We start from the raw sequence: 16,586 nt of genomic DNA, 5'->3' as shown, positions 1-16,586 counted from the left end.
ATAGGTTGAAATTAGTGACTATGGGGCCCATAAGTGCACCCGGCTAATACCTAATCATATCTCTTGAAATTGTATAAATAGATGTCATTGTATATTGAGAAGAATCACGATAGGAATTACCTAATCTGATAATTCTCTAAATATTTTCAATATAAGTTTGAGTTTGAGTTCTATAATCTTTTCAAAGTTTTAAGTTTTATATTTTCTAGAGGTTTAATTATTTTAGCAGTCTGAGTTTTATCGTTTTGACTCTCTGCACGATCGTTATTTATTCCGCTAACTCTAATGGTATCAAAGCATTCACCACTATAATCTTTAAAGAAATCAGAATTTGCCAAAACTCGATCAATTTTCCGAAGCACTCCATGTGAACCCTGGGCTTTTAATTCCAAGTAAATTGAAGACCCAAACTATTAACATCCGAGACTTCAATATCAGTAATACATTCGTTGAATTCTCTCATGGCAATGTTTATAACCGAACTACCAGCAGTCGTATCTTTCAAAGAAAGAGTTGCATTAAAATCACCTAAGATACACCAAGGTTTATGCTTAACAAACAGCATATGTCGACACAAATTCAGCCAAAGTTGACGACGATCAATATAATAATTATGAGCATAAACAAACGATCCAAAAATCATCTTTTTATCAGCCTTTAATTGAATCTGCTTATGAACAACCTGATCTGAGAGCGCCAAAACCATTAAGTCAACAACTCGTGGATCCCAACCAACAGTGATACGAGTACCTTTATTACACATGTTACAATTCGAAATCCACTTCCAATTAAAAAATATATTAGAACACACTTTCTCCAATCGAGATTGAGAGACATGTGATTCTAAAATAGCACAGACAGAAAGAGAATTATCACCAATAAACTGCCGAACCATTTTCTGCTTAGAGGGAAGGTTCAACCCTTTTACATTCCAAGAGGCAATATTAATCATTGGAGACTGTACCACCGGGAGTGCTTGCCCCCTCAGAAATAATAGAATCAACCATAGTATTTGCTGTTTCATCAAAAATAACCTCATCATCATCATCTGAATCTGTAACAAATCCATCCTTTTTACATCCCTCATCTTCTAATCCATCTAAGGCATCAAAAGAATTTCTTGTAAACACCGGATTACCCTTTGTAAATGTAGAAAGAGGCTGATTTGTAACTTTTGCAGGAGGATCATCATTAGCTCCTTTATTTCCATTTCCAACCTTAGGTTTTTCCATGTTGTTATTAGTCCCATTACCACTTGATTGTTTTTGTCTATAAACAAAATTTGGTTTTTGTTTATTTATTCTAAGTCCCTCTCCAGGCTTACTTTTTTGTTGTTCAATCTTTCCTTTTGCCCTTTTATGTACTACATTGATAAAACCATCATCCTCTACTTTCCGTTTACCCTTATCATTTACTTTTGTTGTTTTCTGTAGTAAAGGACAGGTTTTGTTGTCGTGTCCAAAAACCTTGCAATGCATGCAATGAGGAGGTTTCCATTCATATTCAATTGTAACAACCTGTTTAGAAAAGCCCTCACCAAAAATATTTGGTATTGCAACAGTTAGATCATCACGAAACTTATCTTTAGCATCAATTTCTATAAGTAGCCTTGCAAACGTGTGTCTACCCCAAGAAGTATTGCACATTTGACTAGTGTAAGAATCCATCATCATCGGTTTACCAATATTTGAAGCAATCCTGCTCAATCCATCCTCTGTGAACGCAGCCAAAGGCACATCATATAAATTAACCCAAACAGGAATAGAGGTAATTTCCTGTTTGGATAAACAAGTATTTGGAGACCATATATTTAACAAAATGGGAACTGATCGAATCATCCATGGTCCTTTCTTCAAAACCTGTTCCATACCTTTTTTAGAGCTAAATTGAAAGAAGAAAAAACCAGCATCATTCATCATAAGCCTCTTTAAACCAAATTTAGCCCAGGTATTCTTAACATAATTTTCCACCACAGGAAAAGCAAGTCTTTCACCCAGAAAATAACCATATAACGAATTCGAAAAACGATCATTCACCTCTTTAACAGCAGCCATAGGAATCACAACATCCACACCCTCCACCTCCGAATGAGGAGGTATAAAACGAAAGTTACTTTTCTTATTAGATTCAGAATTCGAAACAGAAGACATAGAAACTTTTTCAGCATACGAGGGTTTTGAAGGAACCTGAAACGTACCATGAATATCATCAACCAAGGGAGAAGGCTGAACAGATGCAAAGGTGAACTCAGGAGCAGAATCCATTTTCTTGATATTACCCACACCTTCCTTCTCAAAACCCTTAGTATCGCCACCCTTTTCACCAGATTCGTCAACTTTGTCATTATCATGCACCTCATCTTCGGCCGTAGGAGGCATACCAACAAGAAAGCCATATTCATCGTACTTCTTACCACCATCAACATCCACCGGGGGCTTAGGAGGCATCCCCTGGCTATTCGTCCCACCTTTATTACCATCATCAGGAGCCGTACCATTAGAGGAGAACGAAACAGAATTAGGGTTTTTCAAAACCCTAATCGGCTTAATAGGAACATCAGACGACATATCACTTTGTTTCAATTTATTAATTCTATCAACAAGAGCAGAAAGATAAAACGAAACAACTCTCTTCATAAATCAAGAAACCATATTTTGATCAGTGTAACATTGACTGGACACCTTAGAGATGCAAAGTCTAAAGGTAGTTACCAAAGATTTTTGTTTTCGATATATGTATAGTTTCATTACATGTTACTACAATGCTCTTAAACTCGTGACAGCTACAAATTGTAATGAATAAATACTAGTAGAATTCAAAGTGACCATGTAATAGTATACAACTTTCATGCTTTTATTGTTTTAGATATATATCAGTCACTTTATAATTCGTAGACACATAAGAATATTGTCTTCTTTCTTGGAGCTTATACTACTAGAGAAAAACATTTTTTCCTTTATAAGCTACAGCCATATATAGCACATAATGTAAGAACTAGATAGGAACTTACTAGAACACATCATCATGGATAGGTAAATTGTATAATGACTAGCTACTCTGAATTTTGTGTCTAAATTAAGTTACAACATACAAGTTAGACTCATAAATAATATATCGATGTATCTAGCTCTATAATGAAAAGAGGCTGTAATGTTGTATCATCTCCTATATAAGAATTAACGTAACCTATAAACTTGAATAGGAACTAACCATCTTTCTTACATCAATAATAATGGATCCTTATATCATATTAACTGATTCCGAGGAACAACACCAAGCAAACCCCGTAGCAATGAACCATTTGGATGCCGAATCACACCATTCAGGACAGCCGCAAGGAGAATCCATGATGGGACTCTACGAAGAAGAGTCTGATCCAGAAGAGTTCCTGGAGGATGAGAATGAACCTGCAATAGTACCCAAGGTGATGCCATTACCTCCTGTTCCATCAGGAGCAGGGACCCGTGTTACCCACACGACACGAATGAGTGTGATACACCCGTGCCACAAGGAGGTTGTGCAAGACCAATTACCCGAGCCGTTCCCAAACGGGTCTTACTTCTGGGCCGTTGAAGAAAACCCAGGCTATCAGACTCCGCCCCTGATGCAACCAATGGAATGGAAGCAGACTGACAAGGATTGGGGTACAAAAACCCCGAAGTACACAAGGGAATGGCGAAGTACCCTCAACCTCCCAGCCCCTACCTCTAACACCGGCAAGTCATCTAACACCCGCCATCTCTATCCTATTACACAAGAGCAGCCACACCACACTGTTCCACTTCTGGCGGCAGTAGCTCATTAGCAAGAGCGGCAGATGGACCATATGGAGCTAGGAATGATGGCGATGATGGGATATGGGGAAATGCGGCAGGTTACTAATCAGGTGCACACCTTGGAAGGTCGAACAAATACCATGGAACAGAGACTTGGATTGTATGAGCAGGCAACAAATAATTTAATGAATAGAGACGTAGAACTCTCGAATAATCTGACGGCTACCAATGAACGCTTGATGCGTAACATGAACGATGTAGAGATGTTGAGGAATAGGAGGATTACAGAGGAAAGGAGGGTGGCAGAAGCGGACTGGAGGATTAGGAATGCTGAGCAACGGATTGAACAACTTAACGCAGATTTTCGAGACCTGGAGGAGTTTCTCCATGCATGGGATGTGGTTCCAAGGGGGTACAACGGAAGGTAAGAGAGCAAAGGAGCATGACCAGGAATGTAGGACTAAAAGTACTTTGGCCTCGCAACTTAAGTACTTGAATAAGTAGCCATAGGAAAATCTCTTAGGAACTTGTTTCTTATGTTCTGTACTTGAATTCTGAACTAAACTGTGTTGAGTATGTAGGAACATTTAAAGTTTATGTACTCGTATGAACTTGGTAACTTTGTGGTTGTAATATTTTAGATTGTGGTATCTTATTTGCTTAGTTTGACATCTTTATGATTATATATCTGAATTCGTATATACATATATGAAAAACATGATTAAAAATAGTATGCCATTGGTTGATTAAAATGAATGTCTAAAAGAAAAACAACGTTGGAATAACCTAAATACGAAGTAACGTGTGGTCATGAATTGATTGTGGCTTATGTGTTTGACACACATATTGGGTATAGAAGCTGTTTTTCTTTAATGATTGATTAATATATTGTGAAGTTTGTCAAACTAAATGCATTACTATATGGAACTTTAATGTTTGATTAATATATTGTGAAGTCTTGATTGATGGAAATCATATATATGTATGTAAAGGACCCAAGATCAGAAGACCACTAACTTACAAGCCACAATGGGGTGGTCAAGATTTCTTAATTTTTCCTCAACACTTTGTAAATAATTCGTTTACATACCTTCATGGAACCTTAAGTATATCTGTAAATGAGTTTTGATATCTGAATTTCCTATTATCATATCTCGTTATTTATCTAAATGCATATTCAGCTACATATAGGTCCCTGTTTTTTGGCCCAAATTCCTAGAAATTACAATATAGAAAGACTCAAGTTAGCATCATAAACTTACATGTTATATGCATTTCGTTTAAATTCAACAGTTGATTCTTGAAGTAATAGTTGCATATAATTGTGGATGTTGAGTATAGTCGTATTATTATTACATATATGATCAAAATATAATTTACAAATGACAAATATCATTGACCAGAACCATTTTTATAACTAATATAGTGATAATATGTGACACGCCCGGTAGATTCACTAACTAAAAAGTAGTCAGGCGCCTTGTCCATGAGCACTTCTAGAAACCATAATATTATCAAATTTGTTCCAAATATGTCAAGGAGTATGTAAATATATATAAATATAGCAATTGAAGTGCATGACTTCCTGACTCAATTATATTGTTGTCTCCACAAAAATCACGTTGTTTATAAACCTCTGTATGTGTAAGCACCTTGGTAGTAAAGACAACATGACAATTAGTACTTAATAATGGAGGTGACCATACTATTAGAAGCCACCAACAAGAATTATTAGCAACAGAATAATTGTAGACATCAAGATAATTCCATGATTTTTCTTTCGCATCTCATCTATTAAATTAATTTTTGAAGAATAATGGCTCCCATGAGCACTGCAAGAATGGAACAATTGATAGCTCAACGCGTAGCTGAAGTATTGGCAGCTGAAGAAGCCGCTAGAGAGATTGGATCAGGAAGTCAAAATGGAAACGGTAGCACCCCTGCAAGGCTTAACAATGAACCATAGAATTGTAGTTTCAGAGATTTTCAATATTGCAAGCCCCAAAGTTTTCATGGAACAGAAGGTGCAGTAGGTTTGAGAAAATGGAAACGGTGTTTCGCATAAGCAACTGTGCAAATGGCAACAGGGTTAAGTATGCTACTAGTACCCTACTAGACGGAGCTCTCACCTGGTGGAATACTTATGCCCAAACTGTGAGAATTGATACTGAATATGAAACACCGTGGGTAGATTTAAAGCGAATGATGACTGAGGAGTATTGCCCTCGAACAGAAATCCAAAAGTTGGAAGTAGAATTTTGGAACCTGAAGGTAAAAGGTACAAACATGCAAGAGTAAACAAACCGCTTCAACGAGTTGGCACTTTTATGTCCCACCATGGTCAGTCCTGAGTATAAAAGGATTGAGCGATACATATGGGGACTTCCACTTCCACAACGAGTTCAAGGGATGGTGACCTCCTCAAAGCCAAATAACATACAAAGTACTGTCCGAATGGCTCATGATCTCATGGATCAAATTATCCACCAAGGAACAACAGTGAAGTCACCAGAAGTAAGGAATGCCGAGATAAAGAGGAAGTGGGATGGAAATGTTGGAAATAATAGGAGGAACTTTGGACATTTCCCCAATAAGAGACAAGATGTGGTAAGGGCATATAATGTTGGACCCAATGTGAAGATGGGGTACACTGGAAACCACCCTATTGTAACAAATGCAACTGACACCACACTGGTCTATGTACCATAGTATGTGCAAGATGTAAGAAAACGGGACATGTGGCGCAAAACTGTAGGAGTCCTGCTCCTGCACAAGGAAATCCTGCACAAGGTCCTCTTACACAAGGAGCTGGAGGAAGTGGAGTGGTTAAGAACCCGACCCTTGGGTCATGCTATGGATGTGGAGAAATGAGTCACTTCAAGCCCAACTGCCCAAAGTTGAAAAACAAGAATGTTGGCCCAGATCATGGGCAAGCTTTTGTCATCACAGCGGCAGAAGCCCGCCAGGACCCCAATCTGGTCATGGGTACGTTCTTGTTGAACAACTGTTATGCTTCTGTCTTGTTTGACACTGGTGCTGATAAGAGTTTTATAGCTAAGGAATTCAGTCCATTAATTAATATTTCCCCTACTACCTTAGATGTTAAGTACTCCATAGAACTAGCCAACGGTAAGTTAATAAAAATGGATATAATACTTCAAGGTTGTACTTTAAGTTTTGGCAAACAAACCATTTAAGATAGATTTAATGCCGGTAGAACTCCGAAGCTTTGGCGTAGTTATTGGGATGGATTGGTTAGCTAGTAATCGTGCGGAAATTTCTTGTCATGAGAATACTGTTCGTATTCCTCTCTCGAATAGTGAAACATTAATAATACAAGGTGAAAAGAGCACAAAATTGAATATCATTTCATGCATGAAGGCTCAAAAGTTCTTAAGAAAGGGGAATCAAGCGATATTGGCACACATAAAAAAGAACCCAGATGAAAAACGACTTGAAGATGTGCCAATCGCATGCGACTACCCTGAGGTTTTCCCTGAAGACTTACCTGGCCTCCCTCCATCAAGACAAGTGGAGTTTGGTATTGACTTAGTACTTGGAGCCACTCCTGTTGCACGAGCCCCATATAGGTTAGCTCCTTCGGAGATGCAAGAGTTATCAAATCAATTGCAAGAGCTAATAGATAAAGGTTTTATACGATCAAGTTCCTCACCATGGGGAGCTCCAGTGTTATTTATGAAAAAGAAAGATGGTTCTTTTCGCATGTGTATAGATTATAGGGAATTAAATAAGTTAACCGTGAAAAACCGATACCCTCTCCCAAGGATAGATGATTTGTTTGACCAATTGCAAGGTTCTAGTTGTTACTCTAAGATTGATCTTAGGTCTGGATATCATCAATTACGAGTCAAGGATGAGGATGTCCCAAAGACAGCATTTAGGACACGTTATGGTCATTACGAATTTTTAGTAATGCCATTTGGCTTGACTAATGCACCAGCCGTACTCATGGACCTCATGAATCGAGTGTGCAAGCCATATCTTGACAAATTTGTCATTTTGTTCATCGATGGTATACTAATATACTCTCAAAGCAAAGATGAGCATGAACAACACTTGAAAATGATTTTGGAGTTGTTGAAAAATGAGCAACTATATCCTAAATTTTCAAAATGTGATTTTTGGCTGCAAGAGCTGCAATTTTTGGGTCATGTTGTCAACAGTCAAGGTATCCATGTAGACCCTGCTAAGATTGAAGCTGTTAAGAATTGGGAAGCACCAAGAACTCCAACTGAAGTTCGACAATTTTTAGGTCTCACGGTTTATTATAGACGATTTATAGAAAATTTTTCAAAAATAGCCCAACCTTAAACCTCACTGACTCAAAAAGATAGGAAATTTAACTAGGAAGATAAGCAAGAATCAACATTTCAGTTGCTGAAACAAAAGCTTTGTAGTGCACCAATTTTATCACTGCCCGAGGGAACCGAAGATTTTGTGGTATATTGTGACGCCTTGCACAAAGGTTTGGGTTGTGTATTAATGCAAAGACAGAAGGTTATTACATACGTATCCCGCCAACTGAAAGTACATGAGAAGAATTATACAACCCATGATCTGGAGTTAGGAGCCGTAGTATTCGCGCTAAAAATTAGGAGGCATTACCTGTATGGAACGAAGTGTACGCTATTTACAGATCACAAGAGCCTCCAGCACATTTTTGACCAAAGAGATCTAAACATGAGACAGCGGAGGTGGGTAGAGTTGTTAAATGATTATGATTGTGAAATCCGTTATCACCCAGGGAAAGCAAATGTGGTTGCAGATGCCTTAAGTCGGAAAGAAAGAACCAAACCATTTCGAGTCCGGGCATTAAATATGACCATTCCTACGAATCTCACTTCTCAAATGAGAGATGTACAACTTGAGGCATTAATGAAAGAAAATGAGAAGGGTGAAGCTTTGAGGGGGATGGACAACCAATTTGAAATCAAGGCGGATGGAAGTCGTTATTTCATGAATCGGATTTGGGTGCCTAGTTTTGGTGGACTAAGAAAGTTAGTAATGGATGAGGCCCATCAAATAAGATATTCAATTCATCCTAGAGCTGATAAAATGTATCATGGGCTGAAAGAATTATATTGGTGGCCTAACATGAAGGCTGACATTGCCACCTATGTCAGTAAATGTCTGACATGTTCTAAGGTAAAAGCAGAGACTCAAAAGCCGTCTGGATTATTGCAACAACCTGAAATTCCGCAGTGGAAGTGGGAATGTATAGTCATGGATTTCATAACGAAGATACCAAAGACACAAGGAGGTTACGACACTATCTGGGTGATAGTAGATCGTCTTACTAAGTCAGCACATTTCCTGCCAATTAGAGAGACTGACAAAATGGAAAAATTAGCCCAATTGTACCTTAAGGGAAATTGTCTCAAGGCATGGGGTTCCCATTTCTATCATCTCAGACCATGACAGTAGGTTTACCTCTAGATTTTGGCAGTCACTGCAAGAAGGTTTGGGAACCCGATTGGATATGAGCACCGCTTATCACCCCCAAACCGATGGTCAAAGTGAAAGGACCATTCAGACTCTAGAAGACATGCTCAGAGCATGTGTGATCGATTTTGGCAATGGATGGGATAAGCACTTACCCTTAGCAGAATTTTCATACAACAATAGTTACCATACTAGTATTAAAACTGCTCCGTTTGAGGTACTTTATGGGAGAAAGTGTCGATCGCCTATGTGTTGGGCTGAAATAGGAGATAGTCAAATCACCGGGCCCGAAATTATACATGAAACCACTGAGAAGATTGTTCAAATCCAAGAAAGGTTGAAAGCGGCAAGAGACCGCCAGAAAAGCTATGCTGACGTTAGGAGAAAACCATTGGAATTCCAAGTTGGTGACAAAGTCATGTTAAAAGTATCACCATGGAAAGGGGTGATTCGTTTTGGCAAAAGGGGAAAGCTAAATCCCAGATACATTGGACCATTTGAAATTATCGAAAGAATTGGCCCCGTAGCATACAAGTTGAAGTTGCCACAAGAACTTAGTGGTGTTCACAACACTTTTCATGTATCTAACTTGAAGAAATGTATAGCTAATGAGAACCTTGTTATTCCTCTAGAAGAACTCCAATTGGATAACAAATTGCATTTTATTGAAGAACCGGTGGAGATAATGGACCGAGATATCAAGAGGCTGAAACAAAGTCGCATCCCAATAGTTAAAGTTCGGTGGAACTCTAGGCGAGGTCCAGAATTTACAAGGGAACGCGAGGATCAAATGAAACATAAGTATCCTCATCTTTACTCAACTCCTCCAAAGACCACAACATAACTTTCGGGACGAAAGTTCCTTTAACGGGTAGATACTGTAGCAACCGCCAAATTTCCAGGTCAACATTTAATATAAAAATCATTAGGAAATTATATTGAATTGTGATTTGCAATTTCTCATGTTTATATATACAAATATATAGGTGTATATGCCTTTTTATTAAAAACGCAAAGATCATTATTTTTCTCTTGTTATCCAAATCGGCCAAATGGCCTTAACCATATTACTATACTCACAAAATGGTATAAAATAAGGGAATTTTCTCTAATATGATTTCCAAATGAAGAAACTAGTCAAGAAACTTTTATGACTATATACAAGGTTTTATCTAGTTTAATACATTTACTCTCATCTCTCTACCTCACAATATTTGTAAACTAGTGGTACATAAAACAACAACTCCTCAATTACTTGGATAAGAAACGAGATGGAGAAAAGAAAGAATATACACTTTTGACTAGTTTACAACAAATCTTCTCAATCTTTAAAGATATTGATTCTTCCATTTTTGTGTAAGTATCTAACCCTTATGAGGGAACAAGGGTGTTAAGACAAATGACATTATGAGCTATAGACAAAAGACATGACACCAATATTTCTCTTGTATCCCCAACCGTCCATGTGGAAGGGAACACACAAGATGGGAAAATTTCATGAAGGTTTCTCAATCATATAAACTAGGATGTTTCTTTTCTCTCTTTAGCTCGATCAGACTTGTGAACCAAAGACTACCATCTTCTTTTTATAAATAGCCTCCTTAATGTACCTCCATAAACACCAACTTTTTCTTGTCATCAAAAGTGCTTACAAATTCCATTTACATTGTTTCCCCACTATTGTGAAAGCAGAAATATTACAACACAAAATACTACTAAATCACCATCACCATGGCCATAAGAGTTAATTAATGTAAGGTTGTGTCCTTGAGTTATTAGTTGGGTTTAGTAACACTCCAGTGCAAGGTTTCGAGTCTTACTAGAGGGATTTTGCAGCTTAGGTAACTTCCGTAATTACATTAATATCCTTGTCATCTCAATCTCGTTATAGTTTTGAAACATATCGCAAAATTTGGATCTATATCGTTTGACCTCTTTAGACGCATTCTGTTGGGAACGGGAAGACTTCTGGTCATCGTTGGAATCTCGATAGGTGTCCTTAAACTAAATCTCTGTTTAGCTGTAAGTATACTAGATCCCTCTCATTAGTTATAACACCCCAAACCTTTGGTAGAAACCTTAATTGTCAACACCAAAGATAAATACCTGAAACTATTCGGAACAAAAGGAACCAGAACTACATGTTTACTGCTCTATACATACATTCAAGCTGGATTATAGGTGGACCAGAAACCTTTTAAGAAATGAGAAATCATATAAAAATATAAATACATATAACTTAAAGGTCGAGTACATTGAAATATATGGGTCGCATAACATATATATAGGCTAATCGTATATATATTGAAACTTTTAATAAGGAAAAATCCACTTGAATGTACCAAGAAATTCACGACTATTGGACTCCATACATATCACAGAATTGGAAAGATACAAGTATCAACCCATATATATAGTTATACAAGAATAAGATTAGTGTAGTCAAGTTACTAGATAAAGCTAAATCGAGTTCAATATATGATGCACTGAAAGGTCAATATGGGACAATCAATATAGCAATTTTAATGAGATTTCTTACTCAAGTTAAATATAATATATCTATTTCAAAGTACACTTTACATTTTGTACATTTATATAAATAGACAAAGGGCTCAACTTTAGAATAAGGGTATCTAGTTATGGTGTTGATAATTTAACCAATGACCCAAAAATCGATACATTATGAACGACCTTCTAAGATGATGATAAATTCATTACTTGTTTAGGATAATTGTAACTCGGATATCAATAACCTCGGTACCACTCTAAGGTGAGTTCATAGCCCCTTTTTAAATATTTCATTTTGGGGTGAGAATACATGCATTACTTTTACTTGTTTTAAGAATGGAAACAAGTACTTTGTTACTATATATTGCCTGAGTTGTTTCTCATCCTATTAAATCCCCTATTTCAATACCGTTAGTTATGGACTTAAGCGCGAGTAGTTGTGAATAGATCTATTGGGTTTGACACCCCCACCCGAGTTAGTAGCGCTAACTTGATCGGCATGATCGAACGGGTGTACAATTATTTGATCCATAGTACTTGAGGATGAAAGTACTACGCATGGGGTAACTTTATCATTGATAAGCTTCGGTATTGGGAGCTCAGTGCTATAGTATAGATATATATATTATGGAAACCTTGTGACCCATAAACTATGTTGATATGATAAACCTATGACTCACCAACTTTATGTTGACGTTTTAGCATGTATTTCTCAAGTAACTAGTATGATGGATTTTCATGGAGCAAAGTAGGAAACTCTTATGGATCATTCAAGGGTCTGGCACTAGTTCATAAAAATAAGTTCCTATGTAATGTGAAGTTACTATTATTGTAGAAATTGTGTTCTAAAGACAATAATATTGTGTTTAATAAATGAAGACGACACATTTAGTGGTCGTTCTTTGTACAATTTATGTTATGATTTCGCTTTAGTCATAATTCGCCAAAATGATTTGGCAGGGTGTGACAAGTTTTGTCAAATCTCTTGTTGATTATGGACCTATTTTGAGTAAAACAAGCAGTAGCTACAGCTTCAGCCCAGAGATTTGGAGGCAGCTTTGAATAGGCAAGCATTGTTCTAGCTGCTTCAACAAGAGTTCGATTTCAACGTTCAACTACTCCATTTTGTTGAGGTGTTCTTGTGGTAGAGAATTGATGAGTAATGCCTAATGAATTAAAGAAAGAATCAATTTTTTTGGGTAAAGGGAAAATTATCCCGTTGACTTTATATAACAACACCCAAAAACATTATAAAGCAAGTAGTATGATGGAGTATCACACTAGTTCATCTATAGGACATACCCTATATATGTATACATGAAAACTAGCATAAAGCAAACTAACAAAACTAGCTTTTCCTACACTATAGATAAAATACAGCATAGTCAAGCATTATTAATAAAAGGACAACTAATCAGCCATCTTGATATAAAAACTCTCCACATATACCCCATGCCTCTAATGTGTGCACAACTCGAGCTGTCTTCTTAAACCTCAGCTTCCATAATCTCGATCTAACAGTATCTTGTATCAATATAGCAAAAATATCCGGTGGACGAGCATGGTTTTTAAAAATTCTATTGTTACGTTCCTGCCATATATAATAAGCAGACGCAGCAACAACTAACCTTCCAATGACATTACCAATCGATCTAGATTTAGCCCGTGCTATAAGCCATTGCATAATAGAATTCCAATCAGGTTGAATACCATGCATATTGGCCCAGCCACGCATATGACACCAAACCTGATTAGAATAGGAACACTTGAAAAAAAGATGAGTATGTGAATCAAAATCCGCAATGCAAAGGCTACAACACATGACATCCATATTCTTCCGGCGAGTCGGGCTCCATAACAATATTCTGTCCTGCGTCAATAGTTTGTTTCGCATTATAAGCCACATCATGAACGCATGACATAGAATACAATGAGAGAACCAAACTGCTTCAGCCCAATCCACACGTTGTTCCACTCTTCGTAATGAGTTCCAAACGATAGAAGTAGAAGCATCAGTCTCCATGTCATCTGCTCTCCAAACCAGCTTATCACAATTATTCGATAGGGTAATACTTGGAGAATTGCGAAGAATGGGGAATTTGTTCAGCCAATCAGAAGGCCATACCCACGACCCATTACTGATCAAATCAGCCAACTTCGTACTCAATGAGAAACCAGCCCGTCTAATATCACTAGGAAGAATGAAATTAGCTAATGGACCCATATCACTCCAAATATCAAACCAAGCTGAAGTACTGTTACCATTCCCTAGCTTCATCCATATAAAGTTACAAATTGTAGGTCTCATTTTCAGCAGCTTACGCCAACCCCAACTTCCAGAAGCACAAACAGGAATATCCCAAAAGTTCTGTCCTTTAAGATGATGATCATGGACCCATTCAACCCATAGGAAAGACCTGCGTGTTAAAATACTCCATATATGAGACGCCATCAAAGCCTTATTCATATCATCAATCCTCCTGATCCCCAAACCACCTTCATATTTTGGAACACACACATCCTTCCAAGCAACTTTCGCCTTACCCCGTTGCATTGGACCCTGACACCATAAGAAACCCCGCATAGATTTTTCCAGGTCCTTAATGATTCTAGCAGGAAGTATAAAAATGGATGCCCGGTATAGATGTAATGATGATAATACTGATATAACCAATTGCATCCTTCCTGCAAATGACAAGAATTTATTTCGCCAATCCCCTATTCTTTTTTCCATACGCTCAATAAGAATCTTGCAATCCTTATACAATAATCTGGACGAAATAAGTGGAACACCCAAATACCTCACAGGAAGTCTTCCTTCTTGAAACGACATGATACTAAGGATAGATGATCTCACTGCATCTGGCACGTTACAAAAGAAAACGGTGCTCTTCTGAACACTAGGTACCAAACCTGACATCTTGGTAAAAGATTCAAGTGAATTCATAGAACCCCCACAGATCTTGTATCACCCCTCGAGAACAGAAATAAATCATCGGCAAAACACAAGTTAATAATCCTTTGCTTGACACACCTGTTATGAAACCGAAAAGACGAATCTAATCAGACTGAATGTTGCAAAATCATCGTGAGCACTTCCATCACAAGGGTAAACAACTATGGTGATATTGGGTCACCTTGGCGAAGACCTATTTTCCCTTTAAAATAACCTTGCAGCTGTCCATTAATACTAATAGAGAAAGACGTAGATGTCACACAACTCATAATCCAATTGACCATGATCTGGTGAAATCCAAATCCCAACAAAACAGCTTGCAAAAACCCCCAATCAACCGTATCATAAGCCTTTTGAATATCCACTTTGAATGAACATCGTGGAGGACCTGAATCTCTATGATAATTATGCATAATCTGCGTAAGAAGTATGTTATCCGAAATTCTCCTACCTGGTACAAATGCAGATTGATTGATTCCAACCACCTCCTTTAAACTATCCTTAATACGGTCAGCCAATATCTTGCTAATGCACTTATATAACACATTACAACAAGAAATAGGTCGGTAGTCATTAATAGAAGAAGGTGCCGATACCTTTGGAACTAGGACAATATATGTATGATTAATTTCTTGCAATAACTTTCCCTTTCTAAAGAAATCGTGGACAGCAAGTAAGACATCTTTACCAACAATCGACCATGTATTCTTAAAAAATGCCGAAGTAAAGACGTGATTTACCAGCAAGTAAGACATCTTTAACACGAATTCGTAATTTACCCAACCAAAACTTGTAAAATTTGAAAACGAACCGTATTTCTCTCTCCCTACATGGCGATTCTGAAACCTAGCCGTCTTCTAATTTTTCTGGCCTAAATTCGTGATTCTATTACTGATTATGGTAGTTGATAGAGATCATTGTATCTCCTTTGGTGATCTGGTCATTTTCGATTATTGTTTTTAGTGTAGTTTTCACGTTTTTAGGGTTTTCTTTTCCGTTTCTTTTTTGCCAAACCCTAATTGCGTTTTTTTCTGTCTTCCTGATCTCTTACCTTGTCTGTAATCGCGGCTGCCACGGTAGTTTAGCTAGATTAGCTCGGACCTGTTAAGGGATTAAGGGGACTGATTGACAAATTAGGGTTTATTAGGGTTAGGGTTTTTATTTTATTTCAGCTTTTTGGTGTTTTTTTGGTTCTTAGTGCTGCATGGTTATTTGTGTTTATGAAGAGAGAGTGGACGATTGATTTTAAAGAGGTTAGTGATCGTATTAATAGATTAAAAGGAAATTCGAGTGGGCAATCAGTGCCTTCTCCTTGTAACATGTTTGGAAAGAAAAATAAGGGTCGAAGCCCGATTAAGGGTGGAAACCCCAAGAAAAAGGATAGCTCGAAGTTGGGGGAAGCAAGTCTTGATTCGGGAGAAAAACAGCAAACAGTTAACGATGAGGAGTCAGGTATGGATTCTGGTCAGAATAAAATTAATGAAGAGATGAAGAGCAATGATGGGATTAAGGGTACCCAAGAAAAAACAAATGATGTTGTTGATCAGTTGGAGCATAATTTTGGGGAAAAACTTAATGGTAAGCATGGAAAAGATACGGAGATTGATGTTCAGGTTGAACAGGAACATATTTATGAAAATACTGATAATGCTGAACATGCTAAACAAGTTCAGAATTCTAATCAATCTTATGCGTCTAAAGTGCTTGCTGGATCGAGTAAACGAGTGGTTAACTTTAGGAAGATTGAAAATATGGAAGTACAAGATGGTGTGGATGTCGTTTTGCCAAAGGAGTCAGTTCGGATTATTCAGGATAAATTTGCAAATACGCTTTACGGGTATTTCTTGGGAGACAGAATTGCATATCCGGTTGTAGAGTACTTT

The sequence above is a fragment of the Erigeron canadensis genome, chromosome 4 (genome assembly GCF_010389155.1).
Source record: "Erigeron canadensis isolate Cc75 chromosome 4, C_canadensis_v1, whole genome shotgun sequence".
Lineage (NCBI taxonomy): Eukaryota > Viridiplantae > Streptophyta > Magnoliopsida > Asterales > Asteraceae > Erigeron > Erigeron canadensis.
The sequence above is the reverse complement of the archived record's forward strand: the minus strand, read 5'-3'. Positions refer to the sequence as shown.